The sequence below is a fragment of the Oryzias latipes genome, chromosome 16 (assembly GCF_053564925.1).
Source record: "Oryzias latipes strain Hd-rR chromosome 16, Olatipes_Hd-rR_3.1".
Taxonomy (NCBI): domain Eukaryota; kingdom Metazoa; phylum Chordata; class Actinopteri; order Beloniformes; family Adrianichthyidae; genus Oryzias; species Oryzias latipes.
The window spans coordinates 1,083,823-1,108,000 of NC_136252.1; the positions used below are offsets into that span (position 1 = coordinate 1,083,823).

A 24,178-nucleotide genomic window follows, 5' to 3' on the forward strand; every position below is an offset into this window, starting at 1 on the left:
GCGTTTCTTCTCTGCAGCACAGTGCCATGCGTAACAACCCTCCCAGTGGATGGAGACAGAGTCCTCAGCCACGAATGTTTCCCCTTCAAAAAACTATTTCAGCCTCCCCTACCCCCCAAACTTCCCTACAATTGGGGGGATAGGGAGAAGCTGGAGGGGTAGGGGAAGAATTCTGATTCTGCCTTTGTTTTTTAGAAAAATGCGTTGTGACCAAACGGCAAGAGTTTTGAGCTGTCAGCTATGGAAGCCATTGTGTAGCATAATTAAAAATAAAAGTCAAAACCAGAAATACTTTTTCATTTTCAAAATGAAGCTGCATTTTTTGACTCAAAATTAAAATGAAAATGCCCTTAATAATAATCATAACAGTAATAAAAGCACATTTAGAAGATAGATGGTTGGACCAACACGCACTCAGCGCAAAGCTGAGTGCGTGTTGGTCCAACCAGCAAACGTTTAGCATGGTGAAATCTGCTATAGCTGTTGATGGGACTCCAGCTGTCATCCAACAGCAAAATTAGCGCAAAGCTGCAGGAGACTATCTTCTAAATGTTCTTTATTACTGTTATGAATATTATTAAGGGCCTGCTCGCTCATATTTATTTAAACCCGTATGGTCAGTGCTTTTTTCTTCGCTGCAAGGAGGACCCGAAAGACGGGTTAGCATTATGCTAATATGTGCTAAAAACATTAGCCGTGTGGAGGTACCTAAAACTCTGAACGGACAATGAGCATCTTGGATGTAAACATGTGGGAATTACATCATCCTTTATGTTGGAAACACAAACCACTGGAAACACAAATTCATATGATGGTTTCTCAGATCCTAGCAGCACATCCGCCTTCGGCGATCGGGAGCTTCGGATCGCGGGGCTTAGCGCTCAGCTAGAGGAAGGCAGCTGCCGGTCTGAAGACAAAGCTAGTCCGGGGGGAAGTTTCGACGAACCGCGGTGCGTCCGCAGAAGGCGGAAATGCTGCTACGTCGTCCTGAGAAGCTGTATAAAATCATCAGAAGTTCACAACCATCACAAAGTCCTCTCCTCTGCCGCTAACACAAAGCTATAGTGCTCCTAGCATGTCTGTGTCTGTTAGCAGCCGGACACACGGAGATAGCACTGACGTCATCGACCCGCCTCCCCTCTGGAAATGCTAAATGGAATTGAATAATGTGACAATGTTCACAGGGTGGATGATAAAATGAAAATGCAATCCCCTCTTTGCATTTTCATTTGAATTATGACACAAAATAAGCGGTTTTTAAATAGAAAATGAAAAAGCATTTTGAAGTGTTGATTATTCATTTTAAATTTGAGTCTTTTGATGCATTTCTGTTAATCCATTTTAATTGTCAAATTAGACATTTATAAATGAATTTTGCTACACATTTACCAGAGAACGTTTTGAAAATGCCATTTTCATTATCATTTTAATTAAGTGACAGAATAATCAGAAGACTTTTATTTTTAATTATGCTACAGAATCGCTTCCATAGTCAGCCTGGTCCAAACGGCAAGAATGATTGACAATTGACTGTATCCAGCTGGCTCAGTTTCAACAACAAATTATATGAATATTCAGTCAGCCTTGTGATTTTTAACAGTACAGAATACAAAAGCAAAAAACAGACACACAAAAATGAATTAGATGATGATCCAACAGAGATGGAAAAAGAAATGGATAAAAATGTTGACACTGACTGTGAGGTTCCTGAAACTCTCCCAGTAGAGGCAGAGCAATCCTGTGTGGGGAAACCCCGGGAGACAGCTCAAAGAAAGAATCCGACTCGAACCAAAAAGAAACCGGCTTATCTCCAAGACTATGACACTGAATGTAACGACAATCTCCAAATGTGTGTAGATTTCTGTTACAGAGCAGTATGTGATCTCCCCAATACCTACCAGGAAGCAGTAGCATCAGCAGAGTCAGAGCAATGGAAGATTGCTATGGAGGAAGAAATGAAGTCACTGATAGACAACAAGACTTTCACCCTCACTAAGTTACCTGCAGGCAGGAAAGCAGTGGGGGGAAGGTGGGTCTACGCAGTTAAAACAGACGTTGACGGAGGTGATAAATTTAAAGCAAGGTTTGTGGCTAAAGGCTATAACCAAAAAGAAGGGACAGATTTCAGTGAGACTTTTTCACCCACTGCAGACATGACAAGTGTAAGGATAGTGATGCAAAAAGCAGCACAGGAAGGTTTAATCCTACACCAAATGGATGTAAAGACAGCCTATTTGCATGCTCCAATAGACTGTGAAATATTTGTGGATCAACCAGAAGGTTTTGAGAAGAAAATGAAATCAGGTCAAAAACTTGTGTGTAAGCTACATAAGTCACTTTACGGGCTAAAACAATCAGGTCGAAACTGGAACTTATTGCTACACAAGTATTTGACGGAAAACGGTTTTGAACAGAATCCTGCAGATCACTGTCTTTATTCTATGAAAAGGGAGGATGAAAAAGTGATCCTTGTGATTTGGGTTGATGATATTATTCTGGCTGGAAGCAGCAAACTGGCTCTAAGTGATGTAAAACAAATGTTAACTGACAGATTTAAAATGAAGGATTTGGGAAGATTGAAACACTTTTTGGGTATTGATTTCCATCAAAACGAAAACCAAGTCAAAATGTCGCAGAAAAGATACATAAATAAGATCTTAGAAAGATTTGGAATGGAAGACTGCAAACCAAGGGAGACACCTTGTGAACAGAAACTGATCTATTCTGACAACGGAAAGAAAATGACAGACGTAAGGAAGTACAGGGAAGCAGTAGGAAGTCTAATCTACTTGTCAACTAGTACTAGGCCGGACCTGAGTTATATTGTGAGCAGACTCTCTCAACATTTTGGGGATCCTACAGAAGAACACTGGAACAGTGTTAAACATGTTCTCAGGTATCTTAAAGGTACTCAGGAAAAGGAGTTGTGCTTTAACAAAAATTCTTCAGGTATTTTAGGCCTCCGGGTTTACTGTGACGCTGACTGGGCATCTAATGTAAAGGATAGGCGCAGTGTTTCAGGGTACTGTGTGAGTCTGAGTGAGAAAAGCTCACTCATCTCTTGGAAAACAAAAAGACAACCCACAGTGGCACTTTCAACATGTGAAGCAGAGTACATGTCTCTTGCAGCAGCTTTACAAGAGGTCATTTACTTAGAGAGAGAGTTACTCACTGACCTAGATAGATGCAGCTATGCAAAGACAGAAGTGTTTGAAGACAATCAAGGCACCATAGCTCTAGCTAAAAACCCTGTTAACAGACAGAGGTGCAAGCACATTGACATCAGATACCATTTCATCAGAGAGATCGTGACAAGTGGTAAAGTTTTGTTAAACTACTGTCTTCTTTCTCTTTCGGCTTTTCCCATCAGGGGTCGCCACAGCGAATCATCCTTTTCCACCTCACTCTATCATGGACATCTTCTACCCTAACATTAGCCAACTTCATGTCCTCTGTTAAGACATCCATGTATCTCCTCTTTGGCCGTCCTCTTGCCCTCCTGCCAGGCAGCTCCATCTCCAACATCCTTCTACCAATATATCCACTATCCCTCCTCTGAACATGTCCAAACCATCTCAGTCTGGCTTCTCTGACTTTGTCGCTAACACAGGCAACATGAGCCGTCCCTCTGATGTACTCGTTCCTTATCCTGTCTAACCTGGTCACTCCTAAGGAGAACCTCAACATCTTCATCTCCGCTACCTCCATCTCAGCCTCTTGTCTCTGTCTCACTGCTACCGTCTCTAACCCATAGAGCAGTGCTGGTCTCACCACTGTCTTGTACACCTTTCCTTTGAGTCTTGCTGGCACTCTTCTGTCACACAACACTCCTGACACTTTCCTCCAACCGCTCCAGTAGTTTTGTTAAACTACTGTCCAACTGATAAAATGACAGCCGATGTGATGACTAAGCCAGCAACAAAGCTGAAATTACAAAGGTTTTCCCAGAATTTGTTTGGTGTTTAATGTGTTAATGTGAAACAGATAAGTGAATCAAAATTTAACACAGTGAGCTAAGTTCAAGTCGGGGTGTTAAGATGTAAAGATTAAAGTGCGCCCTTACTCAATGTGTTATGGTAAAGTTAGAACCAGTGTTTATATGTGTGTTCATACAAGGTGCTTTACGGTAACCTGTTCACAGTGATGTCGGGTGATTCTGCAGCAGAGCTGCGCATGTGCAATGTTCAGGTGTGTATGGCAGACTCCATGATCCGAGGAGCATGTACTACGTCTTTCTCATGTGAATAAATGTGCCTGTTATGCACAAAAGAGAAAGTGGCTCTACGTTTCTTCATCAACACGCAAAGAGGACATGGAAGCAGACACCCTTCCCTCCATCCCTTTACAATTGTAAAACCATTCCGTTTGGTCTTTTAATTATGATTATCCCATTTTAGCACATATCAAACAACCTGTGTCATTTTTTAAGCCACATTTTCTGCAGCGCATCAGGAGCTCATTAGAAATTCACCTCTGGGCTGTGGGCTGAACTGTTGGCGCAGAAGTTCCCTACATTGATAGTCCTCATTTCTTTGTTTTCACTCTCTCCTGTTAGCTGACACATCCTCACAGCCCCAAGCTAGCTTAACATTAGAAAAAAAACTGAACAATTTCGGAGGTATCCAGCCATACAGTTTTAACCTCAGGAAAATCAAGGCTGGGAAGACTGAATTTGCAACAGGTAAGCAGCTTGGTGTGAAGAAATTAACTGTGGGAGCAATTATTAGGGAATGGAAGACATACAAGACCACTGATAATCTCCCTCCATCTGGGGCTCCCCACAAGATTCACCCTGTGGGGTCAAAATGATCACAAGAACTGTGAGCAGAAATCCTAGAACCACACAGGGGACCTAGTGAATGACCTGCTTAGAGCTGGGACCAAAGTAACAAAGTAACACACTACGTCCCCAGGGACTCAAACCCTGCAGGGCCAGACGTGTCCCCCTGCTAAAGCCAGTACATGTGCACATCGTCTAAAGTTTGCTAGAAAGCATTTGGATGATCCAGATTAGGACTGGGAGAATGTCCTATGGTCAGATGAAACCAAAATAGAACTTTTTGGTAAGAACTCTACTCATCGTGTTTGGAGGAGAAAGAATGCTGAGCTGCATCCAAAGAACACCATACCTACTGTAAAGCATGGGGGTGGAAGCATCATGCTTTGGGGCTGTTTTTCAGAAAAAGGACCAGGACGACTGATCCGTGTAAAGGAAAGAATGAATGGAGCCATGTATAATCAGATTCTGAGTGACAGCCTCCTTCCATAAGCAAGGGCATTGAAGATGAAACATGGCTGGGTCTTTTAGCATGACAACAACCCCAAACACACTGACCGGGTAACAAAGGAACGATTTCGTAAGAAGCCACTCCTTCTAGACCGCTTCTGGAGTGGCCTAGACAGTCTCTAGATCTGAACCCCATAGATAATCTTTGGAGGGAGCTGAAAGTCTGTTTTGCCCAGCGACAGTCCCAAAACATCACTGATTTAGAGGAGATCTGCATGGAGGACTGGGCCAAAAATACCAGCAACAGCATGTGAAAACCTTGTGAAGACTTACAGAAAACATTTGACTGCTGTCACTGCCAACAAAGGGTAAGTAGCAAAGTATTGAGTGGAACTTTTGATATTGACCAAATACTTATTTTCCACCGTAATTTACAAATAAATTATTTAAAAATCAGAAAATGGGATTTTCTTTGGTTTTTCTCATTTTGTCTCTCATAGTTGAGGTACGTCTATGATAAAATTACAGGTGGCTGACTAAATACTTTTTGCCCCACTGTATAGGCTCCCCACGAATAGAACATCTGATCCTGTGAAACACTGAAGTACTGGCCACCTCATTTTCCAGGTTCTCTGCGGCTTCTTCAGTTCCCTCTTCTCATTTTTTCAAATACATAAGAAAGGCATCATTCCCTCCATGTGCCACTCTCTCCTCCGTTGTACCCACCAACTTATTAGTGAAACATTAATGAGCACCACTGTATGAATGAGGAAAAATAAAGTCTAAACTTTAAAGTTTAGCTAGAAATGAGAACTTTAGTGCTGAGATGAATGATTATGTAAAGGAAGATGCTACGGGATGCATAATATTAGTAATCTGTGTGAATATAAACACAGTGATTGAGAATAAGACTCATTCTGGCTTTCATGAGCTGCAGGAGAGATCCCCAAATTCAAATAAAATAATGACAAAGCATAGGTTTGGTGAGGGGAGGTAAAAATAGAAAAAGGAACTGACTTTTTTAAAAGCCGTCCTCCCAGTGGCCACTAGCTTCACTCATGCATGGATGTCAAGATCACAGCACATTCTCCCACGCAGCTTACAGTCAGCGGTGTTGTTTTACTCTCACATCTGAACAAAAGAAAAAGGGGATCTCTGCAACCCTGTTATGAAAAATCTAAAGCTAATACAGCAGAAAAAGGACTAGTGTGATTGAAACACTGATAAACTTTATCCAAGCAAATGAACTTGTTACATTATAATCCCAAATCCAAATTTCAGGAAAGGTTAAATTTGTGTTGGTATCTGTCATGATTAGTGGAATCTGTAGTCCGATTCCTGAAGCAAGGTCATCCCATGGAGCGTGTGTTTTTGTTTTTATTGAAGCTATACACTTTTTTATGAAGTTCCTCTTTTTGCTGCAGCTACTGCATCCTTGCATGAAAGCACAGAGGCTAGTATTGCCTCTGTGCAGGCCCGGCGCCATGCCTTATCTGCACATCGCAGTAACCTGCTGCTATGTTAATTTGACCTGTTGAGCTGGAGCAGCTAGTGCTTTTACTGCTGCTTGCACAAACACAAACAGGAGGGCATAGTCGACAGGTGGAGGCTTAGGCTGAGTGTGGTCAAACATGAGGACTGGGCCACAGAACAGACCAGCACGGTCTCTTCCCCGCCAGGCAGGAGGGTCTCTTTCTGATCAGGGAGTTTACTCAAAACCGGGCTAGTCCAAGTAATTGCTAACCACAGTGAAAGACAAGTCTATTCAGCCTAAGCTTACAGTTTATTCTCCTACTAAACCCACCTCAGCGCTGTGTGCGCATGGTGATTTACGTGTCGTGCAAAAGCGGTGATCACTGATCTGACAGGCGAGCTGAAGGAAGCAGACGTTCAGGCCAACCATCAGACGAAAGAAAAATCCACCCCAGGCATCTAAAAAAGTGGAGAGGCAGCTGGTAAGATCGAGGGTTGATCAGCTGTTTCAGGGGCGCCTTTAGAGATCAGCTGTTTATCGCGTTATCTGTGTCTTTGTAGCGCTTTAGACGTGAATTGTTTGAAATGTATTTTCTATGTCTGTCTGAGTAATTGATCACGGTGCATTGTGTGAAATTTGATCATTTGAAATATGATATTTTGTTATTTGAAATTAATTTATAGTTATTTGTAATTTAATTGTAAAACAGAATATATTTGCATAAGTATTATTTCTGTACAAGTTTTTCACCTTGCTTGGTTTCTTCAACTACTCATTAAAACTGGAAAAGGTCTCTGTCTAAAATCAAATACAAACTAGAAGGAGCTGCATTTCCAGAAGAAAATGCAGGGTTGAATGCTGTATTGCTGAATGAAAGCAGAAATATGATGAAAAAGCTGAACATTGTAAAAGTAGAATGGAATATCTTAAAAAGTTCAATGATTTGAATGACCAAAAGTAATAACTGTAATAAGTTGAAAGAGCTCAACATTTTAAAAGTAAAATAGTAAAAAAAAATTTAAGGGTCCGAACCGGGTGTCGAATCCAGAACCTCATGTACCATAACTTCCCAATGCATTTTAATAGGGCAAAAATTCCCGGAAAAACTGGAATATCTTAAAAAGTACAAGGATTAGAAGTACCAAAAGTCATAGCATTAATAAGATGAAGGAGCTGAACATTTTAAAAGTTGAATGGTTACAATAGGTTAAAAATTGTAGAAGGAGTTAAGTGCCGAAAAACGGCGGAAGATAGGTGGAAGAATAAATAAAGAGAAACAGGAAAACAAAGGGTTGAATGCTTTACAGCATTCAACCAATAAAGAAAAGAGACATGTTCATGGAGTTCTTGAGTCATGAGTGGAGTCCTGCTGGTATTTCCTCCATTTGATGCTTTCCCCTTCAAGTGGGGCAAAATAACTTGACATACACATCTCCACAGGACGGGCTTGCTCCCTCATGGGTGAACCTCGCTGAATCTGTGCATTGATCTGAAGACTTCCTCTTCTGTGTGGTCTTTCAAACCTCCATCCACGGGACCAAATGTCAGAAACATTGATCATAGTGTAAATGTAAAAACTGCAGGAAAATAATGACCACAACATGAACCTAATGACTGCATGATGTCTGGTTGGTTCCCCAAACACAGTACATGAAAGATTCTCTTTAGCACAGCCTGCTTTTAATCAAGCATCAAATGTATGGAAAACCCCCAACAATCCAGCACTAAACCTAAAATTTAGCCCCAACTGACCCACTTTGGATCAGCAGACTAACAGAAATGTGTCAGAGGCTGCTCTCATTGTTACTGTAATGTTCAGTCTAATCTGGCCAAAAGGGAAGACGACACTGAATGATTCCAGTGAATGGAACAATAATCGCATCACGGCAAACACTTTCTGCTTTGACTGCATTAAAAACACAGCACTCTCATCACAGAGATTTCTCTCCACTGACCACCCAAGTCGACCATCAACACTGCACCCCAGCAGATTGGAGCCCAAAGGTCACGGCGGTTGCGTAAAGGAAATTGGGGGAGCGCTCCTGCTGTCATTGCCTCCAGATGATCAGCTTCAAGAGAAATCTGACTCCTCAAAGCCAGTGGTGCCTCTCCTGTGTCTTCTACGGACATCCCACTAGCATCCCTGCAATCCTGATCCTTTATACAAGATGCAGAGAAACATGTTACTGAAACAGAACAAGGTCTGAAAAGAACCAACAAAGAGAGAGGAAATGGGAAACAAAAGCTTTAAGCAGAAGAATCAAGACTCCATCCAGCTCTTGCCCGTTTGTGTAAAAGTGATTTGTCATCCCGTAGAGCAGTGGTCCCCAACCTTTTTTAACGCCACGGACCGGTATGACATCACACAAAGTTTTCACGGACTGGTCTTTAAGACGTAGGTGGATGATTATTGTCGTCTTTTTTGGAAGTGGAAGGCTCCTCTTCTGTCTCCTGGCTGGGCCTTTTCCCCTTGGCAAAGAAACTTTTCAAAGACTTTTGGTTTTTATTCATTTTGCTAGCTCCTGGGTTTTACTTTAGCGGTATCCTATCAAATGACAGAGAAGAGCGCCTTGGCCTGCGTCAAGAGTGACATAGACGGATGAAACAGAGAATCCGGCAATTTTTCAAAATAAAACATCCTTCAGATTCCAAATAAATAAAACGGAAGTCATGTAAGTTATTTATTCTCTGAATCATCACTAGGAAGTTGGAGGCAGAAGAAGAGCCAAAGAGTGTAAAATGTGAAAAAATAAAGTAAGTACTGCGATCCAATATTTTCACTCCATTTTTAAAACTAAATATTTCTCAATTAAGTGCTAAACATAAACATAACACAATGTGTTTCAGTTTGAAGGCCACACCAAAAGTAGAACTCTATTTTAATCTTTCGGTATAGTTTTTTTACAAAGTTTCCTAAATTATCCTGCATTTTTCATATTCTTTCATTTCTATTTATTTTATTTATGAAACTTGTTTTATTGTGTGGGTGCCAACATGTTAAGAGTATTTTATAAGAAAACAAAAGGTTTGTTCTCTTTAACAAAAACTGTTTTTCCTCTAACACAGGCTTTAAAATGCGTAGATGCACTTTTATGCACAAAAAGAGATTCACTAGTGTAATGTACTCTAATGTCTTATGATTCTGTAGTCTATAACAAGTACAATGCAGTAACAGGTCCTCTAGAAATAAGTAAAAAAAAAGTGAAAATTCAAAATAGTGTAGCGACCTGGGGGTTAGCCCTGTCTTCAGGCCCAAAGGCTCATGGGAAGTGGGGAGCTTTAGGGGTGAAACCTTGAGTCAGAAGGTTGTGCACTGAAGTCACCCTCCATGCTGTTTGGCTGTTTGTAGTGTTGGAATAAACGGGCTTGTTGCTCAAATGGAATTATTGCCTCTCTTCCTGCATATTCCTTCCTGAGACTGACCGGGGTCGTGCGGTGTATGGGGCACGGTCAGCTCTCCAACGAAGCCATCTAATTAGCAGTTAGGCCTTTGCTACCCCGCTTAAGTGACGGTCTGGCTGGATCGTTACAATATTTTATTTAATAAGCAGGAAAAAAAATCTGCCAATGGGGTAAAAAATGGCCTAAAGTTTTCTCAAACTAAGGTGATTTTGCTTTTGAAAGATATTCTTAAGAGAATTTTTCTTGCAAGACAGAAAACAAGACTTTTTTTCTAGAAACAAGTCTTAACTTTTTAAGAATCAGTTTTTGCAATGTAAAATTAACCAAAAGAATCAAACCACTATATTAACATCACTGAATTCATTATTTTCCATTGTTGGTGCTTCATCTGCGTGTTTCAAAACCTAATGAGGCTCAATTTGCCAATTTTAATTCATTGATCTTAAAATGCTTCCATTTTTTTTCAAGTTTCTCTATGTCTTAGTTGGATCTCCTTCCTTTTTTTTCCTTTACAGCTCCGTGAAAAAATTCCAGCAGCACACTTCCTGTGGTAAAAGGCCGCATGGAGTCCTACAGGAAACATTTGAGCAAATAGGTTTTCAGAAAATCTTATTAATGATAAGACAAAAACAGCTAAAAAACATTAATCACTGGGACTCTGCATCATTGCCGAAATAGAAAATAGTTTAGATTTTCATTAATGTGTTCACTATGTATTGCCTCAAATATTAATTCATTTGTCGAAGCCAATTTTGTAAGTTCATAAAACACAAGTTTACAATAGTTTAAACTGTAACAAGCTAGAATTTTCCAGAATAAAATCTTAAATTTAAAACAAAGAAAAAAGCTAGCTGACCCTGAAAATATAGATCAAGATTGAAATTACATTAATATCAACTTTATTGCATCAGTGGTGCAGTTGACCGCTTATTGGAAGATCACAAGTTTGATCCCCGCCTTGCCCGTCCATGTGCAGAAGCGTCTTTGGGCAAGACACTAAACCATAATTCCCTCTGGTGGTTATAGGTTGGCATCAGTGTTCGGCAGCACAGCTGCCATCCGTGTGCCAGTGTGTGTGTAAATGGGTGAATGCTGCGACAGTAAAGCTCTTTGGGGCCTCGAGGAAGGTAGAGAGCACTAGACACCATTTACCATTAAGTTAAGATCAAGTTAGTTCCATCAAATGACTTTTTTCTCTGTAAATTAAATTCATATTTGAACACAAAAGTTTATTAAACATATTACTGTCTACTGTCATATTAAAGTCTGTATGAAGCGAATCAGATTACTCCCATACTTCCATAAAAGACGGAACTGAGCAGCACTGACATTAAACTTTGAACAGTTCCTCACGGATTCCTTTCAGTGTTTGTCATTTAGGAATCAGGAAATTGCTACAACCCAAAATTCAGCAAACTGCATTTAACCTGAAACTTCCTTTAATTAAAGATCTAGCCGACTCGTCTCTCTTCATAATGAAAATGCAACCTCACCTGATCTTAATATTTACACAAATCAAAGCTTAAACTGCAAAATAAATATTAAAACAAAAAATTAAATGAATTTTGTTTAAAGCAAAGTAGCGAAGCTGTGACAGAGTCCAAACCCAAACTTGCAAACACAAAATCTGACCAAGTTTTTGCATAGTTTACCAAGTTTAGTTGGAATGAAATATTTTAACTATAGTTTGAATATTACACTTGACAAAAATAACTTACTAATAACTTTTTTGTAAGATGTACTGTGCTGTTTTAGGATAATAAATCCAGAAATCTTGTTGAGTCATTTGATCTTGAAAATATCTTATTTTAAGTAATATCTCTGGAAAGCAAGAAAAGTTTTTAAATCCTTTAGATAACATCTTTAAGCAGACGTTTTATTTGTGATGGTGAGTGGGTTTCAGAAATGGTTTTGCTTGATTTAGAGACAATGAAAAGTTTTATTTGATTAATAATTCACATATAATTTTCATGACAATTTTATCTTGATATGTGCAATTCTAGCCTTAGCTTCAGATGATTATAGTCTAGAAAAAGGGACAGGTCGAACGTTGTTTCACTTAAATTAGGATAGATTTAGGGAAAAAGTGTATAAATATTTCCATGTTCAAGATACAGTCAGGCCCAGAGATATTTGGACAGTGACGCAAGATTTGTTATTTTAGCTGTGTACAAAGACATTTTCAGGATACACATTTTTAAGCAATATGCACTTAAAGTGTCAATCTCAGATGTAATTTGAAAGTATCCACTTTCATTTTTGGAGAAAGGGGTTTAAGGATTTACAGCTGTTTAATTTGTAGCCACCTCTTTATAAGGGACTAAAGGTTAATTAAAAGAAATGATTCAGAAGGTTGAAAAGAAATAAAAGGCTGCATGGGCTCCTCTCTCATTAACCTGTCCTCAATTAAGCAGCAGTTTAAAGGTCTGGAGTTTATACCAGGTGTGGCATTTGCATTCAGAGGTTATTGCTGAGAACATGCGGTCAAGAATGCTCTCAATGGATGTGAAACAGACCATCCTGAGGCAGAAAAAGAAGAAAAAATCTATCAAACAGATAGCAGAAATGTCGGGAGTGGTTAAGTCAACAGTTTGTCACATAATGAGAAAAAAGACTGCACTGGTGAGTTTGGGAACTCAAAAAGGACTGGACATCCATGAAAGACGACAGTGGTGGATGAACGCAGAATCCTTTCAGTGGTGAAGAAAAATCCCTGCACAACACCCACTGAAGTGAAGAAAACTCTTGAGGAACTAGCTGTATCAATTTCTAAGTCCACCATAAAGAGATCATCACGAGAATAAAACAAAGGATTCACCACTGTGGCTCTGGAACAGCAGGAATATTTCTGGGCCTGAGTGTATAAAACTCTAGTTTTGAGCAACACTGTCTTAAAGACATGCTATTTCCAATTACCAGATTAATGTACCTTAACATAATTGCTTATAAACTAACTAGTCATATAGCTAGCTGACTAGCTAGCCAATGTAGCCACAAGGGGGCCCTGGCAAGGCTCTCATTGTGCCGGTCCCGAGCCCAGATAAATACAGAGGGTTGCGCAATTAAGTGCATCCGACTTAAAATCTTTGCCAAACCAATTATGCGAATTAGACCTACGAAGCTGATTCGCCATGGCAACCCCTGAAGGGAAAAGCTGAAAGGAAAGGTAAAAGATAAACTAGCTAACAACAGAAATTCATTGATTCATCTTAATCCGTTTATTCCCTCTCAGGGTCACGGTGCTGCCAGAGCCTATCCCGGCCACTTGTGGGCGTAGGCAGGGGACATCCTGGGCAGGTCACCAGTCTGTCACAGGGCCACAATCACACACCCGTACACACTCACATCCAGCTAGGGACAATTTAGAGCAGGGGTGACGAACACGCGGCTCGGCTCTCGGGCCAATAGATATGCGGCTCTTTGCGTTTCATCATATTTTCTATATACTGAGCCTCATTTTATAGTTTTTTCCCTCTTAAACAACACTCAAATCCATCAGAGGGTTTTGAAAATAAATAATAAAAGTAATTTGGCCGTGTGTGTGTGTTTTGATGCTGCTCCCGACACATAAGTGACCAACAATCATTTGCGCAGGTAACGGCCAATGCCGGAACACATAGATAAAGATTTGATGTGCGTGAAGATTGTTACCCTCATGGTAAAATGGCTTAATTCAGAGTATAAAAATGAACACAGGATGTTTTCTTGGATGTAAAACCATGAGTCAGGGGGCTGTGAGCAGAATTGACTTCCATGCTGTTTGGCTGTGTGACAGGATGGGCACGAGTAGCACTCTGACCCAGTTAGTTGATTGACAGCTCATTGCTTGTTTGCCTGCCACATTTATGTCTGAGCTGAGTCGTTGCAATATTTCAATTTCCATCAATTATCAGCTTTTCATGCAAAAAGTCAATCATTAAATCTTAAATAAAAAAAGTTAAAAAAGCAAAATTGTTTGATGAAGGTTGAAATTAATTTATGCCACACACAACTGAAGTAAAATATATTTAATGTGTTTACTGTGAATATGAATTACTTAGACACCAGAAGGATGCTCTGTCCAGATGTTTGTGTATTTGTTGGTGTAAGGGTCATTGAAAGAGGAATGTTGAGATACAAAGAATTAACAGTTAAATGATGAATGGTAAAATATTCAGTTTTTACAATCATAAATCTGACTTCAGAGGAGTCAGTGCCTCACCAGCATCAACCTCACTGCACGTCACTGAGTAGTTGTGTGTGTCAGAGAGAGGCAGAGAAAAGAGTGAGATAGAGAGAGTGGGTGTGTGTGTGTGTGTGTGTGTGAGTGTGTGTGTGTGTGTGTGTGTGTGTGTGTGTGTGTGTGTGTGTGTGTGTGTGAGATGAGAAAGAGGTGCCTGTGTGTGTGTGTGTGGGGGGGGGGGGGGGGTATCTGACCTCCAGGGTAGTCGTTGTGTTAACTCTGGCTAAGCTGCATTTGATGTCTGTATTGAGGGTGGACACTTTCCTTGAAATAAACACAAGTACAATACTTGCTGTTGTGTTGTAGGGAGAGCAGTGTGTTATGGAAAATAATACGGCTTTAATTGCGTGTTTGTGTGTGTCTTGGCAGGTCAGTGTGTGGTGTGGCTCTTTGACTCTCACAGTGAAAATATTCGGCTCTTGGTGTCAAACTTGTTCGCCTCCCCTGATTTAGAGTAACCAATTAACCTATGAAGCATGTTTTTAGACAGAAGGAAACCAGAGTCCCTGGAGAAAACGCACACATGCACGGGGAGAACATGCAGACTCCACACAGAAAGTCCCCCATTGATGTTCTGGTCCCCCAGCCGGGACTTGAATCTGAGGACTTGTTGCTGTGAGGCAAGAGCGCTAACCACTGCGCCACCATGCAGCCTGTGGTTAGCGCTCTTGCCTCACATAGCTAGCTATATATACTAGCTATAAATAGCACAGTGTTGCAGTGGTTAGGGCTCTTGCCTGGTCCCACTGGCTGGGGAGACAGAATCACCAATCGGAGACCTTTCTGTAAGGAGTTTGCATGTTCTGCATGCGTGGGTTTTCTCCGGGGACTCCAGCTTCCTCCCACCATCCAAAAACATGATTCATAGGTTGATTGGTTACTTTAAATCTACACTAGGTGTGAATGTGAGTGTGTATGCCCTGTGACAGACTGGCGACCTGTCCAGGGTGTACCCTGCCTTAGCCAAATGAGTAGCCGGGATAGGCTCTGCAGCCCTGTGACTCAGAGACAAAAATGGGTTTGGAAGAATGAAATGGGGAAAAAAAGCTCATTTCTAGAGTTTATTTCACTTTTTTTTTTTTTTTTAAACTTGTCCTGTCCAACAGCTGGGCAGACAGATGAGAACTGAGGGCCTCTTGTGTTGGACATATTTTAGATAGATAGATAGATAGTAAGATAGTAAGATAGATAGATAGATAGATAGATAGATAGATAGATAGATAGATAGATAGATAGATAGATAGATAGATAGATAGATAGATAGATAGATAGATAGATAGATAGATAGATAGATAGATAGATAGATAGATAGATAGATAGATAGATAGATAGATAGATAGATAGATAGATAGATAGATAGATAGATAGATAGATAGATAGATAGATAGATAGATAGATAGATAGATAGATAGATAGATAGATAGATAGATAGATAGATAGATAGATAGATAGATAGATAGATAGATAGATAGATAGATAGATAGATAGACTTTAATAATCCCGAAGGAAATTTTAAGTGGCCAGCTGCCCATTCTTAAAAGCACAATCATTCCTAAAACAGATAAAAACACAATAAATATATTAAAATATAAAAGGATAAAAAGAATAAAAGCAAGTATAAACAATTCCTAAAAACATGTAAAGTTTCCCAGAAATTCAGCTTAATCAAAACCAGAAGCAAGAATAAAAGCTCTCAACACAGAGTGTTGTGCAGTCTGATGGCTCGTGGGACAAAGGACTTTCTAAGTCTGTCCGTGGTGCAGCGTTGTGATAAAAGTCTGCTGCTGAAGCTGCTCTTTCTTTCACTGAAGGCGTCATGCAGAGGGTGTGTAACATTGTCCATAATTGCCTGAAGTCTGGACAATGTTCGTTGTTCAGCCACCTCCTCCACTAACTTCAGTCCCACAACAGAGCTAGCCCTCCTGATGATCTTATTTAGGCGGGTCAGGTTTCTCTTGCTTGTGCCGCACCAGCACACCACAGCGTACAGCAGAGCACTTTCAATCACCGTCTGATAAAACATACTGAGAAGCTTGGTGGAGATGTTAAAAGAGGCCAGCCTTCGCAGGAAGTACATCCTGGATTGACATTTTTTGCTGAGCAGGGTGGTGTTCTCGTTCCAGTCCAGTTTCTTGTCCAGTTTCTTGTTTTTACTTTAACAAGAGGGGTTATTAATCTTCAGACAATACCAAAGGTATGACTGAATAAACCCCTTTTGTAATTGAGGCCAAACTTTATTAATTTCAATCATGTTTGAAAGTCTTTGGTGTTGGACCGGACGGAAAAGGAAAGAAGGGAAGAAGAGGGAGGGATGTTAAGAGAGGGTGGGGGGGTAGGAGGGTGATAATAGGAGGGGAGGGGGGATAAGACAATGAAGCAGCATAAAGCAACAAGTTTACTGGTTGTTTATCGTTACGGTAAGGTTCAAATGTAGTACAAAAAGGGCGGGGCCTGTCCACACACACACTCAAATGTTATCAACACACCTGCTAGCTGTAAAAATGTCCACATGTCAACATGTACACAAAACAGATAGTGTTCACATGCATACTTATGCCTTAAAACCAACTAGTGTGAAATATTTCATTCATTCAATCACACAAACTATAAGTGCAAAGGTGAGCTAACACCTGTGCTCAGGTAAGTGTTTCTGTTCTTCTAAAGTGGATGGAGGAATGTTAAAAGAAGTTTATTTCATTTTAAAAGAGCAGGACATCACAACTTATTTTAGGAAATCTTCCCAAATTACCAAAGAAATCTTACCAAAAACCAAATTGTTTTCCCGTATGAAGAATTCGTTTATTTTATGGTCTGCAGCCTAAAGAAACAGATTGATAGTCTTTTGCTGGTCAAGACAAGCTCTAGCTACAAGAGATGAAAAAGTGTTAAAGAAGTCAAAACTGGACTTTGAGTTTGGATTTGTGTGAAATGATGGCTTTGTTTTGAAAGCTGCATTGCCAATCTTTGTTTAACTGGTGTAGAAGATCTAATGTTTGTTGCAAAGAGGATAAGGCCAAGGGCTGCCAACCAAAGGTAAAGCTGCAAGTGGGCACATTTATTTTGTGTAGAGCCACAATTACAACAACAATGTAGACAACATTTGCCTCATTTATCAAGTGCTTGGTTTACCAAATTAAACCAGAAAAACTGAGCTTAACTGAGCCACTGCTGCGGAAGTTCATCAGAGCGTAGCAGTAGGTGTTTTGAATTGCTGACTTCTCTTCTACAGCTGGGTTTGATTCTGTGTAATTCACTGTCAACGTTGTGTAAAACCTGTCCAGTGGATACAAGCACTTTCAGTGCCCACTAATGATAAAACTGCTCCCTATTTCTACAATATATTTATTGTTTATGGGAGTTTTTGTTTATATTGTTTTAAGATGCTGAACTAATCTAAGATCATCTGAACAGAGACTTTTTGTAGTCTTTGCCACACCTCAGCAGTTCCAAGATAATAAGATAAGCATCAATCTTCCCCTTTCACCTATTCACAAAAATAAGAGTCCATTACAGATAAAAGCAAACCCAAAGTTTTGGGAGAGGACACGCAACATGTGCCAGCAAAACCATGTTTTCATTTGTCAGCAGATCAGAATTTGAATCCTGATGATAATCATATCCGGCTATTATGCTACTGTATGCCTGCGAGACCTGGACAGTGTACCAGCGCTACGCCAGGAAGCTGAACCATTTCCACACCTCATGCCTCAGACGCCTCCAGGGCATCAGGTGGCAAGACAAGGTCCCTGATACTGAAGTCCTTGCCCGTGCCGGCCTGCCCAGCATCCATACCATTGTGATGCATTATCAAATACGTTGGGCAGGCCACGTCGTCCGCATGCCAGACCACCGGCTGCAAAGAGACTCCTATATGGTGAAATGTTTTAAGGGAAACGCTCTGTGGGATGTCCCAAGAAACGCTTCAAGGACACTCTTAAATACTCCGTGAAAGCCTTCAACCTGAACCCTGCCTCCTTTGAAAAGGACGCCACAAACAAAAGCAGCTGGCGCTCCCAAGTCCAAAGAGGTGCAGAATGGTGTGAAGCCAACAGGACAGCTGCTGCCCAACTGCAGCGCCAAGCCAGGAAGGTCCGTGCGGCTAATCCCCAAACAACAGCCTCCATTCCCTGCCCTCACTGTCCCAGAACCTTTCGTGCGCAGATAGGACTGACCAGCCATCTGCGCACCGACGCTCTCTGACCCAGATGATCTTAGATGGTCCTCATCGATTACGACGGACGAATGACGAGAGCAAAAATAAAAGCAGCGTTCATTTCTTAGAGAGGTGACTAGGAAGTTTATGATCTGAGATTTCGGTGGTCACTAACATTAGATGCAGTTGCTCTCTGATAAGACAAAATGTTGATCTCACAAAGTATGACAGCAACCGATATGGCTAGGTTTTTCAGGTAACTGCAGAAAGATGAGCAAACGAATGTATAAAGAAAATGAACCAAAACAATGTTTTATCTCGTTTTTTTTTTTTCCTTTTTTGTAGAAGCAAACATATGAATCGGGGATCAAAAGCTTATTAAAACATTAAAGATTTGAAAAGACTATTAAGCACGGAACTTGTGTGTTTCATAAAGTTTCATAGAGGTCACACTTCACCACTGCCTGCAACTTTTAGGAAGAGATTGAATCATTTTGCAAGGGCACATCTATTCCATAGTGCCAGAATCCCAAGGTGAAATTTAAAAAGTAAAGGATGCCGATGTTTTCCTGCAAGATATTTTTCATGGCTGACAACACACTGCAGACATCTGGCTATGCAAAATTAAATCGAGGAGAGAAAAACAAGGTCAGCTACTTTGGCCAAGACTAATTTTCAACAGATGGACTAACAATGGAATTTTCCAGCAGGGTAGGAATTTATTTGGAGTTCACAAAGCTGGACGGGAATTTATAAACCTGAACTCAAAATGTAAGCAAATTCAAAGATGTCCCTTCCAGTAAATGGCTAAACCGAGAGTGAAAATCCAATCTGTGGATAGGGAAAATCTAATCTGGTGGCTCACAAGTGGGATGACTTTCATTTCTGACACAAAATGTTTGCCACAAATTTTCAAACTGCTCAGGAAAATACAGGGAACATGGCAAAGTAAAAATGGTGAGGAAGCAATGCACAGGGTGAGGACGTTTGTGATCAGGCAAACTCAGAGGTATTTGAAACACAAAGGGTCATTTAAGGAGCAAAATCCCAGCCCTTGGCGAGCAGTCTCTTCTGCCCTCACTTTTCATTCTGCTCATTGTGGTCTGGCAAGTCTCATTCAGTGGAAAACTGTGCAAAAGGATGATTAACTGGTCTTAGTTTCTCTCAGACTTCAGCATGAACTATTCTTCTGTTGAATTATTTACCTGATGTAAAAAACATTAAGAAACCCCTTAAAGCAGACCTTTTGGATCAATTTCTTTGGTGTAATTTATCAAAACCTCTACAAGAGCAGCTCTCTTCATGATCACAGTAGTTTTGCACTTTTTCAAAAAGTTAAAGTTGGAAAAGACAGAATCATGTCAAGCTTTAGTGCCAACACTCTAGAGGTCATAGTTTTCTAAATAAATTCATTAACAGGGTTATTTGGATATTGACAACAATGTTTTTCAATCAAAGGCCAAATTTTCCACCTATGTTTTACTGGAAAGTTTTCTTTTGAAAAATCAGTTCAGAGTGCAATTAAGTTTTTATTAAAAATATCTATCTATATATATCCCAGCTGGTTTTATATATATATATAGACATATATCTATATATATATCTATATATATATAGATATATATATCTATATATCTATATCAGTGACGTGCGGTGAGGTTAATGGCTGGTGAGGCACTGACGTCATCAGTCAGATTTACAAACATATGAACCATACTGAGTAACTTATTCACCATTTAATTGACAACAGTTAACGTGTTTTGTTTAAAATATCATTTCAACGTGTTTTTTTCATATACAAACTGCAGCATAGAAAAAAGCACAAACGTTATTATCCTCTTACCTTTACTTGTAAATAAAGTCCATACGCCGCTCCTTCTGAAGAAAATGACTTGCCGCTTGCTATCACTTCTTCTAGTATTTTTTAGCGTCATAATCTCAGGGCTCACCGGCGCCCCCTAACATGAGGCACGAGAATGTCTGGCCTCACCCAGCGGCTTTTTTGCCGGCGTTTAGCGCTCAGCACAAGAAACACGTCCCTCACATACAGTTATTTATAAAAACAAACACTGTACATCATATACATCTGCTAAATTATATAAACTCAGCTCATACAGTACAAGTGATTGAACCGACATACAGAGAGACAGCAGTACCGTCTGACTGCATAGGTATTGCGCAATCCAAGGTGAGGCTCAGCGGGCTGGTGCCTCATCGCACGTCACTTAGTATCTGAATGGCAAATGTGGAAATTCAGCTATTTTAAAAAGAAAAAACACCCAAAAATGGTACATTTAAATGGAAAATGACTGCAATGCACAAATTACTGATTAAATATAATAATTGAATTTATTTTTTCTCTTTTCTTCCCATAATGACAGGTGAGGCACAGCCTCACCTGCCTCTCCTGACTGCACGTCACTGATCTATATATATATAAAACCAGCTGGGTAGCTCGGTTGGTAAGGTGCAGGACTGTCATGCAGGATTCTACTTCTGAAAGTCTACTGGAAACTGTGAATGTAGGGCAATTCCCACCACAACCATCACAGAAACCAATGAACTGGTTTAAATTTCAGCAGCAGTGATCCTTGAGATGCTTGACTATAAGAGTAACCATGGGAGAAAACAATACCCACCATCAAGCCAACTTGGAAGGATGTGAGTAAGCTGACAGAGGTTCAAAGAGGTACAATGAGAAAGCAAGTACCTAAGAGACACAGCCAGATGCCCATACCTGAAGCACTGGAAACTGCCAAACGAAAGCTCTTAGCCTTGAGCAGCCGCCTAAAGAGGTACACAAGAGACAATTAAGCCAGACGAATAAACAGGCCGTTCGCAACTCAACCTGCGAAAGTGTACGCTCAGTGGCAAGGTCAAAACAGCCAAGCAGACCCACCAAGGCTGGAAACTGCACAGTACTGGAAAAGTATATAGGAGAAAGAGACAGCACATAACAGTAATGCCCAGTGGCTGGTCGTTCTGAGAAAAGAACATAGCAACCTCCCTGAACAGAATCCAGTAACCATAACAGTGGCAGACATCCAAAAAAGAGTCTCAGGTATGAAGAACTGGACAGCACCGGGCCCTGACATGATACATGACAAGTGGCTAAAGAAGCTTACCGCACTCCATGAGCGCCTGGCAGCACAAATGAACCAGCTGCTTAGGGATGGGACTCACCCCGAATGGCTAACGGAAGGGCGAACGATCCTGATCCAGAAGGATCCCTCAAAGGGTGCAGTCCCATCCAACTACCGGCCAACAACCTGTCTCTCCACAACATGGAAGCTCATGTCAGGCATCATTGCAACCAAGATAAATAGGCACATGGATCAATACATGAGTAACACACAAAAGGGCATTGGTAGAGACTCCAGAGGCGCCAAACACCAACTCCTGGTAGACAGAACAGTCCCTTAAGACTGTAAGTCATGACACACCAACCTGTGCACAGCCTGGATTGACTACAAGAAGGCCTATGACTCAATGACATACACATGGATCACTGAATGCTTGGAGCTGTACAACATCAACAGGACTCTAAGAGCCTTCATAGGAAACTTAATGAAGCTGTGGAAAACCACCCTTGAAGCCAATGGGAAGCCACTTGCACAACTGTCCATCAAATGTGTGATATACCAATAAACAGCAATAAACAGCTACGCACTGCCACTTGTCAGATACCCTGCTGGAATAATAAGATGGCCAAAGGAAGAGATACAGACCAAGGATGTTAAAACACGAAAGCTCCTCACTATGCATGGAGAGTTCAATCCAAAATCCAGCACCCTGAGAATGTATGCTAGCCGCAAGGAAGGAGGCCGAGGATTAGTGAGCGTAAAAGCCACTATCCAGGATGAAACATCCAAGATGCATGATTACATCAAGCTCAAGGCCCCAAATGACAGTGTGCTCAGTGAATGTCTCAGGCAATGGAGAGCAGAGGATACAGTGCTGGAGGACTGATCCTCATGGGAGGACAAACCCCTGCAAGGGATGTACCACTGGACCATAACTGAAGTGGCTGATATCAAGAAGTCTTGCCAATGGCTAGAAAGGGCTGGCCTACAGGACAGCACTGAAGCGCTCATCCTAGCAGCTCAGGAACAAGCCCTGAGCACCAATTCAATTCAATTCAATTCAATTTATTTGTATAGCCCAAAATCACAACAACAGTCGTCTCGATGGGCTTCGAAATAAAACATGAACTCAAAAGGATCACGAATACAAAGAGTTCAATAGGAAAATACTAAAAATGAACTAAAAAACTGACTAAGCTGGCATCCCTGCCCTTAGACCCACCAGAGCGATAGAGGCTCAGATCTACCACACCAGACAAGACCCATGGTGTAGGCTGTGCAAAGAGGCGCCTTAAACAATCCAGCACATAACTGCAGGGTGTAAGATGCTGGCAGGGAAAGCATACATGGAGTGCCACAATCAAGTGGCTGGAATAATATACAGGAACATGTGTGCAGAATATGGACTGGAAACCCCAAGGTCAAAATGGGAAACACCTCCGAAGGTGGTAGAGAATGAGAGGGCAAAGATCCTGTGGGACTTCCAGATCCAGACTGATAAGATGGTAATGGAGAACCAACCAGACATTGTAGTGGTGGACAAAGAACAGAGGAAAGCCGTTGTGGTGGATGTGGCAGTGCCAAGCAATGAGAACATCAGGAAGAAGGAACATGAGAAACTGGAGAAATACCAGAGACTCAGAGAAGAACTGGAGAAAGCCTGGAAAGTGAAGGTGACAGTGGTGCCTGTGGTAATTGGAGCACTCGGGGCAGTAACCCCCAAGCTGGAGGAGTGGCTACAACAGATACCTGGAAAAACCTCAGACCTCTCAGTCCAGAGAAGCGCAGTGCTAGGAACAGCCAAGATACTGCGCAGGACCCTCAAGCTCCCAGGCCTCTGGTAGAAGACCCGAGCTTGGAGGAGAAACCACCCGCGGAGGGTGAGAGGGGCGCCTTTTTATATATATATATATATATATATATATATATATATATATATATATATATATATATATATATATATATTAAACTGTTGTTTTCTAGAACGTTTCTGCAGAGTGTCAGTAGTTCATTAGAAATTCAGGAAATGATTTTTAAAGAATTTATTTGCAAATTATGGTGGAAAATAAGTATTTGGTCATCTACAAATAAGCATTTCTGTCTCTCACAGACCTGTAACTTCTTCTGTAGAGAATCCTTCGTCTTCCACTCATTACCTGTATTAATAACACCTGTTTAAACTGGTTATCTATGTAAAGACACCTGTCCACAACCTCAAACAGTCACACTCCAAACTCCACTATGGCCAAGACCAAATAGCTGTCTAAGGACACCAGAAACCAAATTGTTGACCTGCACCAGGCTGGAAGACTGAATCTGCAACAGGTAAGAAGCTTGGTGTGAAGAAATCAACTGTGGGAGCAAATTTTAGGAAATGGAAGACATACAAGACCACTGATTATCTCCCTCCATCTGGGGCTCCCTGCAAGATCTCACCCCATGGGGTCAAAATGATCAAAAAATGGTGAGAAAAAATCCTAGAATCACACATGAATGACCTACAGAGGGCTGGGACCAAAGTATCAAAGGCTACCATCAGTAACACGCTACACCGCCAGGGACTTAAACCCTGCCGTGCCAGATGTGTCCCCCTGCTAAAGCCAGTACATGTGCAGAT

The 24,178-nt window shown here is 41.0% G+C and overlaps 1 protein-coding gene across 4 annotated transcripts in view; it reads right to left on the bottom strand.

Annotated features, from left to right (window-relative positions):
* The window catches only part of hivep3b (HIVEP zinc finger 3b), a 69,686-nt gene that overhangs the window by 27,846 nt on the left and 17,662 nt on the right, over window positions 1–24,178 (bottom strand). The gene's annotated exons all lie outside the window — the stretch shown is intronic.